The sequence below is a fragment of the Myotis brandtii genome, unplaced genomic scaffold, assembly GCF_000412655.1.
Source record: "Myotis brandtii unplaced genomic scaffold, ASM41265v1 scaffold639, whole genome shotgun sequence".
NCBI lineage: Eukaryota > Metazoa > Chordata > Mammalia > Chiroptera > Vespertilionidae > Myotis > Myotis brandtii.
In genome coordinates this window covers 497781-516996 of record NW_005370452.1, presented here as the reverse complement: position 1 = coordinate 516996, position 19216 = coordinate 497781, and the positions used below count along the sequence as shown (strand labels likewise).

At 42.7% G+C, this 19216-nt stretch overlaps 1 protein-coding gene across 1 annotated transcript in view; it reads right to left on the bottom strand.

The window, feature by feature from the left end:
* The window catches only part of WDR37 (WD repeat domain 37), a 62871-nt gene extending 57042 nt beyond the window's left edge, over positions 1-5829 (bottom strand). Inside the window, exon 1 of the mRNA XM_014528511.1 lies at positions 5744-5829. The gene's annotated coding sequence lies outside the window, so the exon portion shown is untranslated. The remainder of the gene's footprint in view (positions 1-5743) is intronic.
* Between the last annotated feature and the right edge of the window lie 13387 nt (positions 5830-19216).

Sequence of the window (19216 nt, the reverse complement as noted above, 5' to 3'; positions counted from 1 at the left end):
GCTGAGCCGCGGCTCCCGGCGCCCTGTCCTCCCCGTCCCTAAAGGACCCCTGTGCTCGCTTCACCCCAGGGCCCTGCCCCCGAAGGTGCCCGTGGCCTGGGAGCTTAGAGCAGACACGCTTCTGGGGGCCGAGGAGCGGTCAGGGGTCAGACCAAGCCCGGGGGCTGCGCTCTTGTCCAGGCTGCGTCCCGCCTCCCCCAGGCCCACGCGGGCTCAGTGCGTACAGGGAGAAACGTCCACGGGCAGGCGGGGCTGCAGGGGGCGGGCATGACAGAAGGACTCGGCCCCTCCACCTCCAGGGCGAGGCTCCTGCATGTCTGCGCCTCCGGGAGTGTGAAGAGCCACCTTGCATGTGCTAACAACTATCCTGTGTGAGAGCCTCCTCGAGGAAGCGGCCCTGCACCTACCTGGATCCTCACCACCTGAGTGTGGCCCAGCCCGGCCTCGCCCGGACCGCCTGACCCAGGCCGGCATTTTATTAGTTTCTCGCTTCCTCCCCAAACAGAATGTGAGCTCCTAGCCAGAGCCCTGGATTAGACGTCTTCTATACAATGAGACCATCGAGGGTCATCATTATAATGACAATAATGCCGATTCATTGTGCACATGCGCTTACAAGAATAAGTCACTATGTTACACATCATTTATCTCACACACACACACACACCTTGACCACATCATTCATTATAGACACACAATAAACATGTGTGCACTGAGGAGCAGGCATGGGAACCTGTGCTCTCCAAGTTCATCCCTTTTTAAAAATATATATTCTTATTGATTTCAGAGAGGAAGGGAGGAGAGAAACATCAGTGATGAGAATCACTGATCAGCTGCCTCCTGCATGCCCCCTACTGGGGATCGAGCCCACAACCCGGGCATGTGCCCTTAGCCAGAATTGAACCTGGGACCCTTTAGTCCGCAGGCCAACACTCTACCCACTGAGCCAAACCGGCTAGGGCTTACCTGAATATTTTTTAAATTTAATTTTGATTTATCTATAGTATAGTTTCAATATATCTCATTGTTATAACTTTTTCTAGTGACTGTTGTAGGCATTACATTATATTTTCATAACATATCCCAGGCTATTGATTATCAACATTTTACCAGTTCATAGTTAAGTGTAGAAACCTTACCTTCCTCCTCTATGTCCTCTGCCCACCCCTCTTTCTAACATCATCATCTTAAAGATTTCCTCTACAAACAAAGAGAACCACGTCAGACAGTTATGCTTCAACTGCAAAAGGGTGTCTATTGAATTTACCAATGTTTGTTCTTTCTATTGTTAATTCTTCCTTCCTGGTGTTCCCACATCCCTTATGTCATTTTTCCGTTTAAAGAACTTCCGCTATCTTTTATTTTAGGGTAGGCCTGCTGGGCACAAATCATGTGAAGGATGTTTTCCCTTAATATATTATTCTGAGTTGGCAGTTATTTTCCTTAAGCACTTCCTTCTGTCATCCATAGTTTCTAATGAGAAACCACTGTAATTCAAATTGTTTTTCTACTATAGGTAAAGTGACATATTTCCCTCTCACTGCTTTTTTTGTCTTTAGTTTTCAGAAGTTTGACTATGATTGTCTTAGCATGGATTTCTTTTAGGTGATTCTGCCTGGGTACCACTAAGCTTCTTGAAACTGTGTTTATGGCTCGACAAAGTAGGCAACATTCAGCCGGTATTTCTTCAACTATATTTTGAGCCCCACTGAGTCTCCTCTTTCTGGGATTCTGATAACAAGAATGATAGATAGGTCTTTTGTTAAAGCCCTACAGGTCCTGAAGTTATTTTTTCCAGCCTATTTTCTCTCTGTTATTCAGCTTGGGTAATTTCTAATGTCTTCAAGTTCACTGAATCTTTCCTCTGCCTTTTCCATTCTGTTATTGAGCCATCCACTGGTTTCATTGATCTATTTCTCAGTTCTGAAATTTCCATGTTTTTTCTTTATATCCTGTATTTTCTTCCTGAGATTTTCTATTTTTGCTTCAAGTGCTTGTAATTAATCATTAAAATATTTTTATGACTGCTTTAATATCCTTGTCAAATAATTCTAACATCTGTCATCACTGTCGTGCTGTCAGGTGACCTCTCATTCTCAAGTGAGGATTTTCCTGATTCTTCGTGTGACATGTGATTTTTTTAAAAATATATTTTATTGAATTTTTACAGAGAGGAAGGGACAGTGATAGTTAGAAACATCAATGAGAGAGAAACATCGATCAACTGCCTCCTGCACACTCCCTACTGGGTATGTGCCCGCAACCAAGGTACATGCCCTTCGCCGGAATCGAACCTGGGACCCCTAAGACCGCAGGCCGATGCTCTATTCTCTGAGCCAACCCGGTTAGGGCTGACATGTGATTTTTAATTGAAACCCAACATTTTGGGTATTATGTTATCAGACTTCAGATCTGACTTAAGTCTTATGGCAGGTCTCTCTGCTGGCACTGCAAGAAGCAAGATGGGCACTACCTTGTTTCTGCCAGGTGCATATTGAAGGTGGAAGGAAACTGGGGCTCCCCACTCAGACTCCATTGACCCTACTGGGTAAGAGTTCAGCCTCTCTCGTGGCCTTTGCTCATATCACCCTGGCTAGACAAGGGGTTCCTAGTCACTGCATCTTATATGGCCTCATTACCACTGAGTGTGGTGAAATTCCTGACTATTAAGATTCCTCTGACGCCACCCCAGCAGGAAGAGGGGTGGATGTGCTTTGTTACCACCCTGCAGATGAGACTCCCAGCCCACTCACCAGGCCTTCTCTGATACCACCCAGCAGAGTGTCACCTCAATGTAATTGTTGAGGGTAAAAATCTAGTTTCCCCATCTGGCTTTTGCCAGCCAAGAGTGAGGGGTGGAGGTTCCAGTTCTCTTAAAGTGTTCTGTCTGGCCCTGACTGGTTTGGCTCAGTGGATGGAGCGTCAGCCTGCGGACTGAAGGGTCCCAGGTTCGATTCCAGTCAAGGGCATGTACCTTGGTTGCGGGCACATCCCCAGTGGGGTGAGTCCAAGAGGCAGCTGATCGATGTTTCTCTCTCATCGATGTTTCTAACTATCCCTCTCCCTTCCTCTCTGTAAAAAAATCAATAAAATATATTTTTTTAAAAAGTGTTCTGTCTGGTGGGCTCTCCCTCTCCTGGTCTTTTAGCTAGAAAGCAGACTTTTTCTGGGGACTTTGAACCCTTTGGTGTTGCTAGGTTGTTGGCTTTTCCAGCCTCAGTCTGGGAAATGTAGGCAAAAAAAAGAAAAAGAAAAATCCAGGGAACTAAGTTCTGTGTCATTTCTCAGGTCCAAATACACCCAGTCAGTCTACTTCCTTATCTCCACCTTTTAGTCTTATATTTGTTTTATCTCTAATGTTCAGTGTTTTTAGCTTAGGGGAGGAACAGGAACAGTACATATGCTCCATCCTTCCATTAGTTCAAAGCCAGATCACCTTTTGTGTCTCACATTGTATGTATAGGCCTTGTAAAATGGCAACAAGTCTCACTTCACAACACAGGCAGACATTCAAATTGATCAATTCTGAATGTTTAGGTTTAATATTTTGAAAGTCATTAATTTGTTAAAATTTTCTGTAGCATTATGTAGACAAAATGTAACTCAGCCCTGGTCCGTGTGGCTCAGTTGAGCATTATCCTGTACACCAAAAGGTCACCAGTTTGATTCCCAGCCAAGGTATATAACCCAGGTTTTGGGTTTAATCCCAAGGCAGGGTTCATGCAGGAGGCAACCAATCGATGTTTCTCTCTCACATCGATGTTTCTCTCTCTCCCTCTCACTTCCTCTCTCTCTAAAAGTCAATAAAAATATATTTTTTTAATGTAGCAATCTTTAATATATTTTATTGATTTTTTGCAGAGAGGAAGGGAGAGGGATAGAGAGTTAGAAACATTGATGAGAAACATCGATCAGCTGCCTCCTGCACACCCCCTATTGGGGATGTGCCCACAACCAAGGTACATGCCCTTGACCGGAATCAAACCTGGGACCTTTAAGTCCGCAGGCCGACGCTCTATCCACTGAGCCGAACTGGTTAGGACTAATGTAGCAATCTTTAATACATCACATCTTATTTCACCGTGAATTTTGGCTCTTCATTGAATAACATTCTGCTTCCCTTAGAAGTATCAGTCAATGTGTTATCAGCATAATTAGCTATTTATTAATAAAGGACCTATTATCGGTGGAACTAGAGTTCTTAGGGTGCTGCAAGGAAAAGAATTTCCTGAGGCTCCCATGAAAGGATGGGGTTTCGTGGAAAGCTTTATTTTTTTTTAAATATATATTTTATTGATTTTTTACAGAGAGGAAGGAAGAGGGATAGACAGTTAGAAACATCGATGAGAGAGAAACATTGATCAGCTGCCTCCTGCACACCCCCTACTGGGAATGTGCCCGCAACCAAGGTACATGCCCTTGACCGGAATCGAACCCGGGACCCTTCAGTCCGCAGGCCGACGCTCTATCCACTGAGCCAAACCATTACGGCGAAAGCTTTATTGATGATGTAAAATTACAGGAGTTCCTCTTCAAGGTCCCATCTCTGTCTACCCTGCCATGGAAAAGTCCAATCTTGTCTTCAGCAGGGCCAGAATAGGCCACTGCCCAGCATTTCTGCTCCATATTCAAGTCCAGTCCAGTTCAGCATCTGGCTAGCTTAGCCTGTGTTCCCAGCTGCAGTCCATCACGTGTGGTATCTGCATGGCCCATGGCCATGCGGTTGCTTAAGGTCACATGGAGAGAGAACAGGCCAGCGCATAGGTAAGTGTGGGTCACAAAGCAAGTAGGAATAAGAGAATAAGAGCCAGGAAACAAGAACAAACAAGAGGGAACTCTTTGGGGATTTTAACTTTCCAAGATTTCACGCACTTCTGATGGGGTCCACCCACTAGTTAATCCACTGTTCCCCAAGCCAGACTGACAGGCCAGCACCTTCCCTATGTCACCTGGACTTCACTGCGCATGCACCCATCTTGCTTTTCCCACCAACAATCCAGTAGTGGATGGGGGAAGGGAGAGATGTTAATTCCCTTGGAGGGACAATGCTCTGATTCCTTGGGGTGTAAAGCTGTTAGCTTCCTGGTAGCACAAACAGGCCTCTGCTTCCCAGCTAAATATGCTCAACAATGTCTGACTCTCCCTTTGCTCACTTATTTTATTAATATTATTAACTAATTATACCAATAACAAATTGAAGTATACATTTTGTCACTTCAAATATTTAATGGAATGCATGTAAATAATTCAGTTAAGTTAAACACTTCACTCAGAATGAAATCCATAAAGCCCCAGCTTAAATATTAACTCCTCGAAAAGGTTTCCTTTAACCACCACTCGTCTTAGTGCTTCATGACCCTTACCCACATTTGTACTAAAATCTTATTTGTGGTTTTCTTAGTCAATGAATGCTTCCCCCCTACACCTTCAACACCATGAGGTCTGGAGTGTGGCTATTTGGGTTCACTACTGTATTTGTAGAGCCTACCATGTTGCCTGACAAAAACATCCTCAAACAATTGACGAATGTACAAGTGAATGAATGAATGAATGCATCTACCACTGATTAGCTGTGTAGTAACCTTTGTCAAGTAACTTGACCACCTTCCTAAGGCTTAGTTTTGTCATCTTTAAAGCAGGGATAATAACAGCACTTATTTCATTAAAGTCATTCATCAAATATTTGTTGTATATCATCTAGGTACTAGAATACAGTAGTGAACAAAACAAACTTGGTTCCTACCTTCAAGATGCATAGAGTTAGATTTTAAGCCAGATATTAAACATAAGATCTCATAATTTATTACAGCAATTATAAATCATGATGCATACTATGAAAGAAATATATAGATATTATGAGACCAGAATATTAGCTAAAGTTAGGAAGATCATTCTAAGAAACTCATTTAAATTGAGACTGAAGAATTAGTAAAAATTAACCATGTGGAAAATAGAGAGGGACAGGAACAGTGCATGCAAATGCCCTGAGCTGGGAATAAGATTGGTTTATCAGAGATACTGAAAATAGGTAATGTGGCTACAACATAGTGAAAAAAGGAGAAAATGGTGGTGCAAGATAGGCTGGAGATACAGGCTTAGATTGTCCTATACATCAAAATTTTATCCTAAAATAAAAAGGACGGCACTTAAAGGTTTTAAGCCGTTGACACTAGATTTGCATTAAAAATCAGTCTGGCCCTGACCAGTTTGGCTCAGTGGATATAGCGTCAGCCTGCGGACTGAAGGGTCCCAGGTTCGAGTCTGGTCAAGGGCGTGTACCTTGGCTGTGGGCACGTCCCCAGTGAGGGGTGTGCAGGAGGCAGCTGATCAATGTTTCTCTCTCATCGATGTTTCTAACTCTCTAACCCTCTCCCTTCCTCTCTGTAAAAAATCAGTAAAATATATTTTTTTAAAAATCAGTCTGGCTGCTGTGTGAAAAATACACGAAAATAACAGATGACTAGGAATGGGGAAGCTAGTCAGGAAGTTACTGAAGTAGTCTAGGCGATAAAATAATGACAGTTAAGATTAGAGAGTAGATAAACAGATTTGGGGAGTGGAGGAGCAAGTGAGGAAGGAAAGAGGTTATCAAAGAGTTTCCTAGTTTCAGAGGAAAGAGGTAGGTGAAATGGAGGCCAGAACACTGATATGAGACAGCAGATTTGGAGAAGTAATAAAGAACTAATTATTGAACGTTTTATATTTGCAATGCCGTTGAATATCTAAAATACAAGAAGGCATGTGTAATTAGACTGTATTTACAAAATCTGGCAGAGGTCTGGGCATTTTGACCCCATCATGACTCTAGATCCAATGCTTTGCCATATTACTTTCCTTGCAAGAAGGAAAGTTTATAATTCAGATTACTGGTGAAATAAGCATCACAAAATAAAACTGATGATCCCTTAAATGACATATGGAAACATTATTTTTGACTGAAATATGACAGGACAAATCTTTTGATGTAATTTAGATATGAAAATTTTGAGTTATAGAAATTAGAGATGGTTGAAATAAAGGGATAAAGAAAAACTCATGCCTGGCTGGTGTCACTCAATGGTTGAGCATTGACCTATGAACCAGGAGGTCATGATTCAATTCACAATCATAGCATATGCCCTGGTTGCAGGCTCAATCCCCAGTAAGGGGTGTGCAGGAGGCACCCAATCGATGGTTCTCTCTCATCATTGATGTTTCTCTCTCTCTCCCCCTCTCCCTCTGAAAACAATAAAAATATACTTTAAAAAAAGAAAAATTCACAATGGCAGAATCTTTAATAGGTGGGATTTTATTTAGAAAACAAAGGTTCTATTGATATTAAATTAAACAAATTTGAATATAATCTATATATATAAAAGGCTAATATGCTAAGTGTCCAACCATCCAAACAGTCGCTATGATGCGTACTAACCACCAGGGGGCAGACACTCAAAGAAGGAGCTGCTGAGCTGCAAGTGACTTGGCAGTGGCGGCTCTCAGATGACACGCCCCAAAACCAGAGAGCAGGGAGCCCGATTCCTCACAGGGCTGTGCGATTCCACCTTCAGCCTTCGGTTATTTGTTGCTGGAACACTGTTGGCCCTGAATCTGGTTTACTGCCCACTTGTGTTTGTGTTCTACACACTGTACAACAGCAACTTTGCAGAGTGCCCTCTTCCACTCTGGGACCCCTGGGGGAATATTGGAGAGCCGGTTTTGCCCGATCCCCGCAGGCCAGGCTGAGGGACCCCACCTGCCGGAGGGACCCCACTCACTCCGCAGACGCTGGAGAGAGACCACAGGAGGTTGGCTCCAGGGGATGTCTAGCCCATTTTGCCCAGTCCTGCTCCGTCAGCCACCTTCATATAAATTTCCTTTCAATATGCACTAATCTGTGCACCGGATCACTTCTAAATCTATGTTATGAAATAATTCACATGATCCCCCCATTGAACTATAGCTTAGTGTTTTTTAATGGAAACATTTAGAAACTATTTAACTGTGCCATATACAAGAAGTGGCCAAGAAACCAAACTAATTTAATGGAATCTTCTCCAGAAATTATGTTCTTCATGAAAATACAGGAAGGTGAATATAATTCTCTTTACCAGTGTTACACATATTAATAACTTCATAAAGCATATCAGTTTCCAAAATCATTAACAGCAACTTACCAGTTACCTTGCAGTTTATAAGGTGTTTTGAAAAGAAATAAAAAAATCAAAACCCTGTGGAAGCTATCCTGGCTTAGACCTCACAGAAAAAAAGGAGACTTTAGCCCTAGCCGGTTTGGCTCACTGGATAGAGCATCGGCCTGCGGACTGAAGGGTCCCGGGTTCGATTCCGGTCAAGGGCATGTACCTTGGTTGCGGGCACATCCCCAATGGGGGGTGTGCAGGAGGCAGCTGATCGATGCTTCTCTCTCATCGATGTTTCTAACTCTCTATCCCTGTCCCTTCCTCTCTGTAAAAAATCAATAAAATATATTTGGGGGAAAAAAAAAGAGACTTTATCTTTGGACATTTAAATCAAAAAAATAAAACAGTAAAGGGTTTCTCCTTCCTCTCTCAAGAACAATAACTGAAGCATTCTGTTAAGTATAAACTGTGAGGTTAATGCACTACCAAGTGTCTATCACTGGTTTTACAATGTGCAAAAATTTCAGTAATAACCTTCTTTTCACCTCACAGTGCTTTTCTCCTAATAGCACACCTCAGCCACTGTACCTTCAGTAGGAAATTAGCATTCTTCTTCTTCACAATTAATTTTAAAACCCTCACCTTCTGTCTTTCACTGAGAGCTTTTAACCCCTCACTCATCTCCATGAGCCACATGGTGTTCTGCGCTTTGCCTACTTTTATTTGTCACTTCACTAAACAGTCCATACACTGGCAATCTTTCCCCACTGATCAACTTCCAACCATACATTCAAACTATTGTAAATTATAAATCTGGAAGAAGTTCAGTTCTCTGAAATCTGGCATCAAATGGAGCTTTTCCATACTAAGTGATTTTATTTTTCTGTAACTTTCTAAAGTCTGTGCAGTCTCAGATGTGAGTTCATGTGCCTATGCTGTACATTGAATATTAACACTAAATTCTCCAGAAAATTCAGGTTCTGCCTCTTCCTCGAATTTCTTCAGCTATAGTTAACCATCCTTCCAAAACTAAGTCTGTAGGTTCCTCTCGTTTTAACCTCTTTTAAATTTCTTTTTTCTGTTGTTAATCTGTGACATTTTTTTCCCTCAAACTCTTTTTTTTTTTTACTCATCTCTTCATTCACATCCCACCTTTTCCCAGCAGGCATCACTGGTCCCAGCAGCACTTCCTTCCTTTCACAGCAGACCCGGCATGGAAAATAGGCTATTGGCCCAGGAGCTAAAGTATCTATTGTCTTCACCTCAGACAATGGGTCAGGGTTAGTTTAAATTCTATTTAACATCTGATAACGAGTTTAGAGCGAGGAAGGAAGCATACTTAACAAAGACGTCCTGAGTCGAGGTCTTTGCAGGGTCCTATTATAACATAACCTTCTCAATAACAAAACGAGGCTAGGAATGGAGGCTGAGGAAGTTCCTTGCCTAAGGTGCCATTGCTATTGTTAAATGTGGCCAGGGTCCACGGCCCTCCTGTTTCCCTGGGCAGTGCTAACAGAAATGAGGGGTGCCGGTCACTGCGTTACTCCACCTCCGTCGGAATTCCCAAGGGATGGGCTCACCAGCCGTTGACCCGGGGGTGCCCTCGCCTCGACAGCGAAGGGAGCGTGCAGAAGGTGCCCAGAGGAGATTTGGGGTGTGCGACTACCTGGGGGATTTGCTTATTCGCAAGTGGGTTATTTCGGGGGCACCTCTAAGGTCAAACGTGCAGACCAGCACACTGGACTTAAAATTTTGACAGCCGTTTACAACTAAATTACGGAAACTTCCAAACCAGCAGCGCTCTCTCCCGTCGGCAGAGCTTCCCAGGGCAGGGCCGAGGGGCGCTATGGGGGAGCCGGCTCTCCAGGCCTCAACGCACCTGCCCATGCCACGCGTGCAGCGGGGAGCGGGGGGGACGCGCGGGAACGGATGGGGGCAATGAAGTCCGAGGGAGAACTTCGAGAGCGCCGAGTGACCGGGCCCCCACAAGCATGCCTCTACCCCAGGGCGAAGCCGCAGACTGCTTCACCGGGGCAGCCCGTCCCGGAAGAAAAATTGCGGCCCGGCTGCGGGCAGACGTTGCGAGTGAGGCTGGTTGCTGCTCGGAGCCCGGCGGAGATGCTATTAATATTTCAGCTTATCTGCAGAAGGTGACTCAGCCAGCGTCCTTTCTGAAGTATCCGTTCACCATTGGCTCGCTGGAGAAACGAAATCAGCTGCTCACTGCGAAAGGCTTTCTGGCTTTGAGCCAGGCTGGGAAATCTGCATAGCAGATGAGTTCAGCTCCCACTGGGCGTGAAAAGCTCGCCGCAGTGAATCAAAAGCATGAAAGCATTGCTCTCCTATCTGGGTCACCTTTCTTGCTCCTTCCTTTAAAAACTAAAGCTCAGCATTCGAATTCAAGAAGCACTAATATGATTCTTAGACAAGAAACAAATTTAACATATTTGGTGATCCAAATAACCAAAAAGTATGTAGAATTAAACCCTTAAGTGATGTCTGTATTAAGTATAATAAAATACTTAAGCTTATCGCTGGAAACAATTATGGGAGATGAACCAAGGCCTTCACACTCTTGGAGGTTGTAGAAAACATTCAAGTGACAGTTTTTAAAATATATATATTTTATTGGTATTTTTCAAGTGACAGTTTTGTCACCTAATGTGCACAAGGACTTCTGCTGGGCATGGTCACTGATGAAAAGCTTTATGAACCACAGTATCTTCAGCTAATTCACATGCTAATGTGTGGGTTTATTTTGCAACACAGCAACCACAGTTTGGATGAAACAGGATATTGTTAATTGAAGTAACTTTTCTCTGATATAATTAAGGTTCCCTAAAAGTCACTGTAAATAATGAGGTATCACAAAACTAAGAAGGAAAAGTAATCACTTTGAGGGTCTATTGTGTGTCAGGCACTCATATTTGGTAACTTGTTTAATTCTCAAAACAAAAAGTAGAAACGATTCTAATTAAAATTCATAAAGGTACTATGCAGTGGAGCAAAGATTAGATCAAAATCCAGGTCCATGTTCTTTTCACCATGTATTCCTTTGAGAGCTGCAGAAACAAAATACCACAAACTAGGTGGCTTAAGCAATAGAAATATATTAGAGCCCTGGCCTGTGTCATTTAGTGGAGCTTCATCCCATGCACTGCTCTCAGTTTGAGTCCCAGTCAGGGCACATGTCTGGTTGTGGGTCTGATCCTCATTAGGAGGCGTGCAGGAGGCATCAGATCCCTTTCATCAATGTTTCTATCTCTCTCCCCTTCTCCCTCTCTCTAAAATCAATAAAAGCATATATATTAGAAGTCCAGGATCAAGGTGTCAGCAGAGTTGGTTCCTCTGGCAGCTATGAGGGAGACTATTCCATGCCTCTCGTAGTTGCTACTTAGAGATCTGGCATTACTTGGCTTGTGGCAGCAATAACTCCAGTCTTCAGGTGGCATCTCTGTGTGCAGGTCCCTCCTCTTGGCATCTATAATAATAAAAGTGTAATATGCAAATCAACTGAACAGCAGAATGGCCATCCGGATGACCTTCCAGATGACCACACTATGACACGCACTGGCACCAGGCCAGCCAAGGCGGGTGCAATGCGATTGGTCGGGGGCGCCCACCCCCACCTCACCCTTACCCCCTCCACCCTCTGCCATTGCCCCACAGAGGGAAGCCCAGGCTAGCCAAGCAGGCACGCCTGTCCCCCGCAGAGGGAGGCAACCAGTGGGTGAGGGAGGGGGGGAGGGGTGAGTGTGGCACAGATGGTAAGCAGTGGCAGCAGCAGGGTTGGGGCCAGGCCCCAATAGGCCTTGATCACCGGCCAGGCCTAGGAACCCTACCCAAGGGGTCCAGGATTGTGATTGGATTACAAGAGGGGGCAGGCAGGGCTGAGGAACACCTATACACACTCCCATGCACAAATTTCGTGCACCGGCCTCTAGTTCTTTTTTTTTTAAGTATATATATATTTTTTTTTAATATATTTTTATTTGTTTTTTTTTTTTATATAGAGAGGAAGGGAGAGGGATAGAGTTAGAAGCATTGATCAGCTGCCTCCTGCACACCCCCCACTGGGGATGTGCCCACAACCAAGGTACATGCCCTTGACCGGAATTGAACCTGGGACCTTTCAGTCCGCAGGCCAACGCCCTATCCACTGAGCCAAACCAGTTAGGGCTCTAGTTCTTTTTATAAGATCATATTGGAAGATCATACTGGATTAGGGGCCCATCCTACTCCACTGTGACTTCATTCTAACTAATCTACAACAACCCTATTTCCAAATAAGGTTACATTCTGAGGTTCTGGGGGTTAGAATTTCAACATATGAATTGGGAGGGGGTACAATTCAACCCATAACACGCTGTATCCTGAAATAACTATATAGTTGAAAAAAAAAGCTGGCCTCCATTTTTTTAAAAAATTGTGATTGTCATCCTGGTACTTATTTGCTCTTGCAGAAACTGTATGGAGTACCCTTCCCATAAAATAAATTCCTATTTTGTCACATGCCCATCAATGCAAAGGCATATAATTTATCCCCACCAAGAAGGAAATAAAGCTGAATTTAGTAACATTCAATTATGAGCATGGTTGATAGACAGATGAGGTTTGCTGGGTATTCAATCATGGGCTTCATCACTGATTATTTGATCTGTGCCTCAAATACCTAGGTATACTATAGGGTTGAGCTGGTTAATATGTTACTTCATGATCAGTCTCAAGTCATTTTGTATGTAGGGTGTCCCAAAAAAATGTGTACACACACTTTGAATAATTATAAAGGCAGTGTTTATTAAAATACATTTCATTTTCAAAATTGAGTTACCTGCTTTTAAAGTGTGTATACATTTTTTGGGATACCCTGTATGTGCAATATATGAGATACATATAATAAACATTTTTTCTTGAACTCCATGTATAGCACTTCATTCAGATCTCTGCTCAAATATCACCACTTCAGAAATGTTCTCCTTATCACTTATCTTTACTTATTGATTTTAATATATTTTTATTGATTTCAGAGAGAAAGGGAGAGATGGAAACATCAATGATGAGAGAGAATCATTGATTGTTTGCTCCTGCACACCCCCTACTGGGGAGGAGCCTGCAACCCAGGCATGTGCCCTTGACCGGAATCAAACCTGGACCCTTCAGTCCCCAGGCGGAAGCTCTGTCCACTGAGCCAAACCAGCTAGGGCCTTATCACTTATCTTTAAATGGCATAATCCCTCATTATCCCTTACCTGTATTTTTCTTCATAGTACTTATAACCTCTTATGACATTATTTGAGTATTTGTTACTGTTTCCCCCATTAGCATGTATTGTAAACTCTATAAAAACTTTTTCTAATTTGTTCACTGCTTTATTCCCAAGACCTAGAAAAGTGCCTGGCACATTATGCACCTAAAAATGTTTACTAAAGGGTAAATATTTGTACTTCTCAAGAGTATATAGACTACTGAGTGGCATAAGTGAAGTTTTCTAGTTCTTTTTATGTACAAAATTTATCTAGCTCTATGCAAGAGGAGAACTAAGAAAAACACAATCATGGCATGTGAATACAACACCTGAACAATTACTCAGTTTCTCCTATTCAAAAGTGCTCTCACTAGGAAAGTTAATTCATAATTTTGTGGACCAAAGAGTCCAGTCCGTACAATGAAACTTCACCAGAACTGAGTTGCTAACCCATGTCACCTGTGCCTCATTCATGACACTGGAACAGGTACTGACTTTCTTGCCTCAAAAAAAATTTCAGTCTGTATTGTTTCATCTGGTACATATTTGTTACCTTGTGTGCTGTCCACGTGCCGAATGAAAAGGAACAACTAATCTCACAGTGGGTGTATGTTTAGTCTTCAAGCTGTCTTTAGGAATATGTTTCAGTTCCAGAACAGCAGTTTTGATGTTTTTGAATAAAGAAACAAATCTGTGTTGTTCTCATTATGACACCTAGATTCTTAGAAAGTAAGGTAATTATTTTTTTTGGGGGGGGAAGTGTTGGGAAACTCTAAAGAACAACCAAACATTTACTGTAAATCTGTTCCAGGTAACAGTAGAAGACTGTATCTCTATTGATCGCAAGTACAAATGAATGAAAACTAAAATACAGTGGGGCCTTGACTTACGAGTTTAATTCATTCCGAGACCGAGCTCGTTAAGGAGCTCGTTAAGGAGCTCGTTAACTCAAATTACTCTGTCAACTCAATGCAAAAAAATCCTCCGAGAGACAGCTGGTATCTCAAAAAACTCGTAAGTCAAGGCCCCACTGTACTGTAAGGAGCTTTGTATTGTTCTCTAAGCCACACAGTTGATATCCTTTTATTTCTTTATCAATACTGTATGACTTGTAACCCAACAACTATTTACATTAATAACAATAACAGTGCCCAGTTAATGTTAGGCATATTTTAGAAGAGGTGCTCCAATATATGTACTAACTAGCCCAAGGTCACAAAATAAGAGACTGAACTAGAACTAACTTCTATCTCTTCTCTTTTAGTTAATATTAACAATACTAATGGCCCGGTGCATGAAATTTGTGCACATTAAAAGGGGATTAATTAGAGGAAATATTTTAATATTGCTATTTGCCCTTTCTCTATAATAGAAGTGTCAGAGATGAAAGAAAATTAGTAAAATGTATATGAAAATCTTCCTCCTGTCAGAGTCTGGGATACACCACGGGACCCAGAGTCAAGTCCCCTCCCACAGGCGTGCACCTTGAAATTGCGCCGAGACCCAGACCAGCCGGCCCCAACCCCGTCAAGCCCCGCCGGGTGATAGGCGCGACCTGAGGTCCCCCGTCAATCCCTGCCGGGCGGGGGGCACGGTCTGAGGTCCCCTGGCCTGGCGCCAGGGTGGGGGCGCAGCCTGAGGTCCCCTGTCAAGCCCCACGGGGTGGGGGGGTGCGCAGCCTCAGGTCCCTGCTGATTGCTCCTTAAGGCTCGTTATGGGAACTCGGCCTCAGCTGTGGGTGCAGCCATCTTTGTGGTGGAGTGACAGTCAATTTGCATATTCCCTCTTTATTATATAGGATGAAAACCAAATACTCAAACAGCTCTGGAGTGTACTTAAAAGTTAAAACCAAACAACTACTAGTATATGAATCTGAATCTTGTAAATAGGCTTACACATACACAACGAACTCCCATTGCTGGGCATTCTGAATTTCTCCATATGTATCAGAATTACATACAAAGATTTCTTGATAGGAATATCACTGTCCCCAATCTGATGTCAGTAATTTCCATAACTTGGAAGTTTCAAAGTAAAGTATTGAAATGTGAGTGCTGAGCCATGTTAGTTAAGTCTAGAACTCTAGTCTCATAAGCCTACTTATGTTATAAAGGGGAACATAAAAAAAAAAAGTCATCTCTGAACTTCAGTTCCTTCATATCAATAAGGATACCATTTACATGTAAGGATAAAGTGAAAAAAAAAATGTAAAATGCTCCTAGCATAGTAAATACTGTAGACAGGTTTAAACTAGAAGGGAACTTCAAGACCATCTAAACTTTCTCCTATTACAGATGAGGGTGATGAGGTGAATAATATTATATTTAGCACCATATTATTCAATAACAGGTAGCAAAGCCCTGATAAAAACTAATTAAGGTCTTCTACATTCAATAGACTTCCCACTACCCCAGCAGTTCTCAAGAGTAGTCCAGGGACCACTGGCATTTCCCAGACCCTGCCAGGGACTCCATGAGGTCAAAATTAATGCCATAATAATACTGTCCACCAATACACATCTGAGGTTATAAAACAATTTAAAAGTTTATTTGGACCTGTGGACCAAATCCAGCCCCACTGTTATGTCCTGTGAGCTAAGAATGGTTTTTCAATTTAGTTGCTTGTGGGGTGAAGCAGGGAGAGATATTTTGTATTTGTGAAAATGGAGCAAAATTCCAGTTTCACTGTCCCTCGGTGAAGTTTCCTTGGAACAGTTCACACGCGGCCCACAACTGCGTTTGCGCTGCCAGGGAGGGGTGACTCTCACTGCAGACAGTGAACTGTCTACATCAGCGGCTCCCCTAAGCAATTCTTTATTTTCTTTCCCTAATAGCTCCCTTGCCCTACCCTTCTTCCTATAAAATCCTTCCATTTTGTACAACTCTTGGGCCCTCCCTTCTAGATGCTAGATGGAATGCTGCCAGACTCATAAACTGTTTTAATAAAATCAAGTAAATCTGTTCTCAGGGAAATTGGTGTCCTTTTTCCTGTTGAGTGCTGGGCTGGAGTCTTTATGATATATGGACAAAACAAATTTTCTGAGATTTTCATGAGAGGATGAGTGATTTATATTTGCATGGAATTACATCCCTGGGTTTCCAAAGGCCCATTTCCCTCAGTCCAGCTTTAGAAGTGTAGCTGGGGTTTCAGTAGAGCTAGAAACAAAGCCAGTGTCCAGAGTTTCCAGTCCATATTGCAGGGGGTTCCAGTTCAGCATCAGGCTAGTTGAGTCCATTAATCCACTGTATGGTGGTGGGCCATGTGCCAAATGCAGAGAAACCAAGAGAGTGCGCCGCCCCCTGCAACAAGAATCCCAGGATTAAATATCCCAAATTTCTTGCCCTTGCAGTGGCCACGCCCATTCTGGCCAATGACCTGTTCCCAGGTGTGACTGACAGCCAAGTACTTTTCCAAGGTCACCCCAACTTTACTGGGTATGCCTCTATATTCCCTTTGTTCCTTTCCTATTATTAGTAACTAGGTTAATTGCAACAGTATCAGATCTTCACATTTACTACATTGAATTTTTAAAAATATTTCATTGATTTCAAAGAGAGGGAGGGAAAGGGAGAAACAGATAGAAACATCAATGATCACAGAGAGTCATGATCAGCTGCCTCCTGCACACCCTGTACTGGGGATAGAGGCAGTATCCCCAGCATGTTCCCTGACTGAGAATTGAGCTCTGACCTCCTGGTTCATGGGTCATGGTTCATGGTTGAGCACTGAGCCACACTGGCAGGGCTGAATTTTGTTTTTGTTTTTTAAAAATATATTTTTTATTGATTTCAGAGAGACATCAACGATGAGAGAGAATCATTGACTGGCTGTCTCCTGCATGCACCCTGCTGGAGATCAAGCCCGCAATCTGGGCATGTGCTCTTGGCTGGAATTGAACCTGGGACCCTTCAGTCCGAAGGCTAATGTGCTAGCCACTGAGCCAAACCAGCTAGGGCTGAATTTTGTTTTTTAAATTCATGTGTCTATACAACGGTTGTTCCAGGATGTTATGTTTATGGCTCAGCCTTGAGCTGAGTTTAGCAAGTTAATAGCAGCTAAGGGAACTGAGGGCAAGATCTGCATAGGCCCCTCTTCCCTAAAAGCCTCCCAACTACATTTTAAGTGACTCTCTTAGCAATGCTTACTCCATTTTATTTTCTCCATTATTAGGTTAAACATCATTTCAATTACTTTATATTGTGGACAAAAAATGGGCCATGTGCTAACCTGACAAGTTCAGGGAAGGCCTGAATGGCAGTCTTGCAAACTCAAAGACCTAAAGTAACCACAAAGGATGATCTGAAATTAAAACTTTATTTTATTTATTTTTTTGTCTTTTCTATATATTTTTTTTTTTGAGACATGTACTACTTTGTTACAGGTCAATGATAAAAGAATCCTAGCAACAAGTTCTAACATGCAAATGAAGGGTTCCATACAAATAAAGGTCTAATATCTAAGTGAATGATGTTTTCACAAATAGTGCAAATACAGAGAAGTGGTAAAAGAATTATCACCTAGCAAACAATAGTTGACACATTGAGCAGTTATATTACATGAATTCCACCCTTATTCATAGCAACAGTTCATGAACAGTAAGTATAGAAGCAGATATGCAGTGAAGACATTTCTGAAGGTTATGTTTTCATTCTTTAAGATTGTTTTGGGGTTTCTTCATGGATCTTTTTTTTAACATTTGAAGACCTTTATTTTGTATTTGTCATCAAAGCCTTTTTAGTGGCATATTTTTTCTTTATTGATTAAGGTATTACATATGTGTACTTATTCCCCCATTACCCTTTATTTTTTATTATTTTTTCTTTATTGATTAAGGTATTAAATATGTGTCTTTATGCCCCCATTGCCTCCCCACCCCCACCCCCACTCATGCCCTCACCCCCCTGGTGTCTGTGTCCTTTGGTCATGCTTATATGCATGCATACAAGTCCTTTGGCTGATCTCTCCCTCTTGCCCCCACCCTCCCCTACCTTCCCTCTAAAACTTTAAAAGTAGTTATGGTGGATAGTCAATCTTTACCTTAACTGAGCCTACTGTCTTTTTGCATGTACGATAATATACTGAAATGTCTGGGTAAGTTGTAACTTCCCTTTTTCCAGACCCCTCAGGGCACAACCGGATGCCCTGGGCGCCAGGATGGGTGCCATAAATTCCTTCATTGTTATTGTTATCATATTAGTTGTTGACTATTAACTATCCTGTACCCACCTAAGAAGTATGTGTCTATCATTTTACTTTTCATCCAATCCCAGAGGCTTCCCCGACTCCATTATCAGGCTACAGGTCTCCCTAATCTATCACCAATGGATTTCATGTAACCCTCTTAAGTCTCCTCTTTTGGTTGTAATATCTGAAACAAGGTGAAAAACTGCCAGACTCCAGAGCATTCTCCCAACACATTGAGATTCCGCTTCCCGGCAACTGTATGGCTGAAATAAACTCACAAAAATTCTTTATAGGCTTGAATGTCTTTTACGTTAACACTATCTAAACACTGAAAGATAATTTCACATGTGTAGTCTGCATTACTGACATGCAACCTTCAATGACTATATGGGTAAAATAAATGCTTGCCACCTGCTCCTTAAACTGCCTCTACCTCGCTCAGCAACTGTCCCTGGGACGTCACCGCTTCAGAACTCGCAGAAATTTCCCACTGGAGGCGCCCTCTTTAACGATTCCAAACAATGTACCCGGGTGTGTGGCTCCCAAGCTGGTACATCAACAGCGACTTCCACCTTCACCTTCACGCCAGGGACCCCGCCCGAGCCAAACCGGCGGAGCGGCTCCGCAATTCATTCCCTGCAGCGCGCAGGCCCCAGTGCGCAGGCGCGAC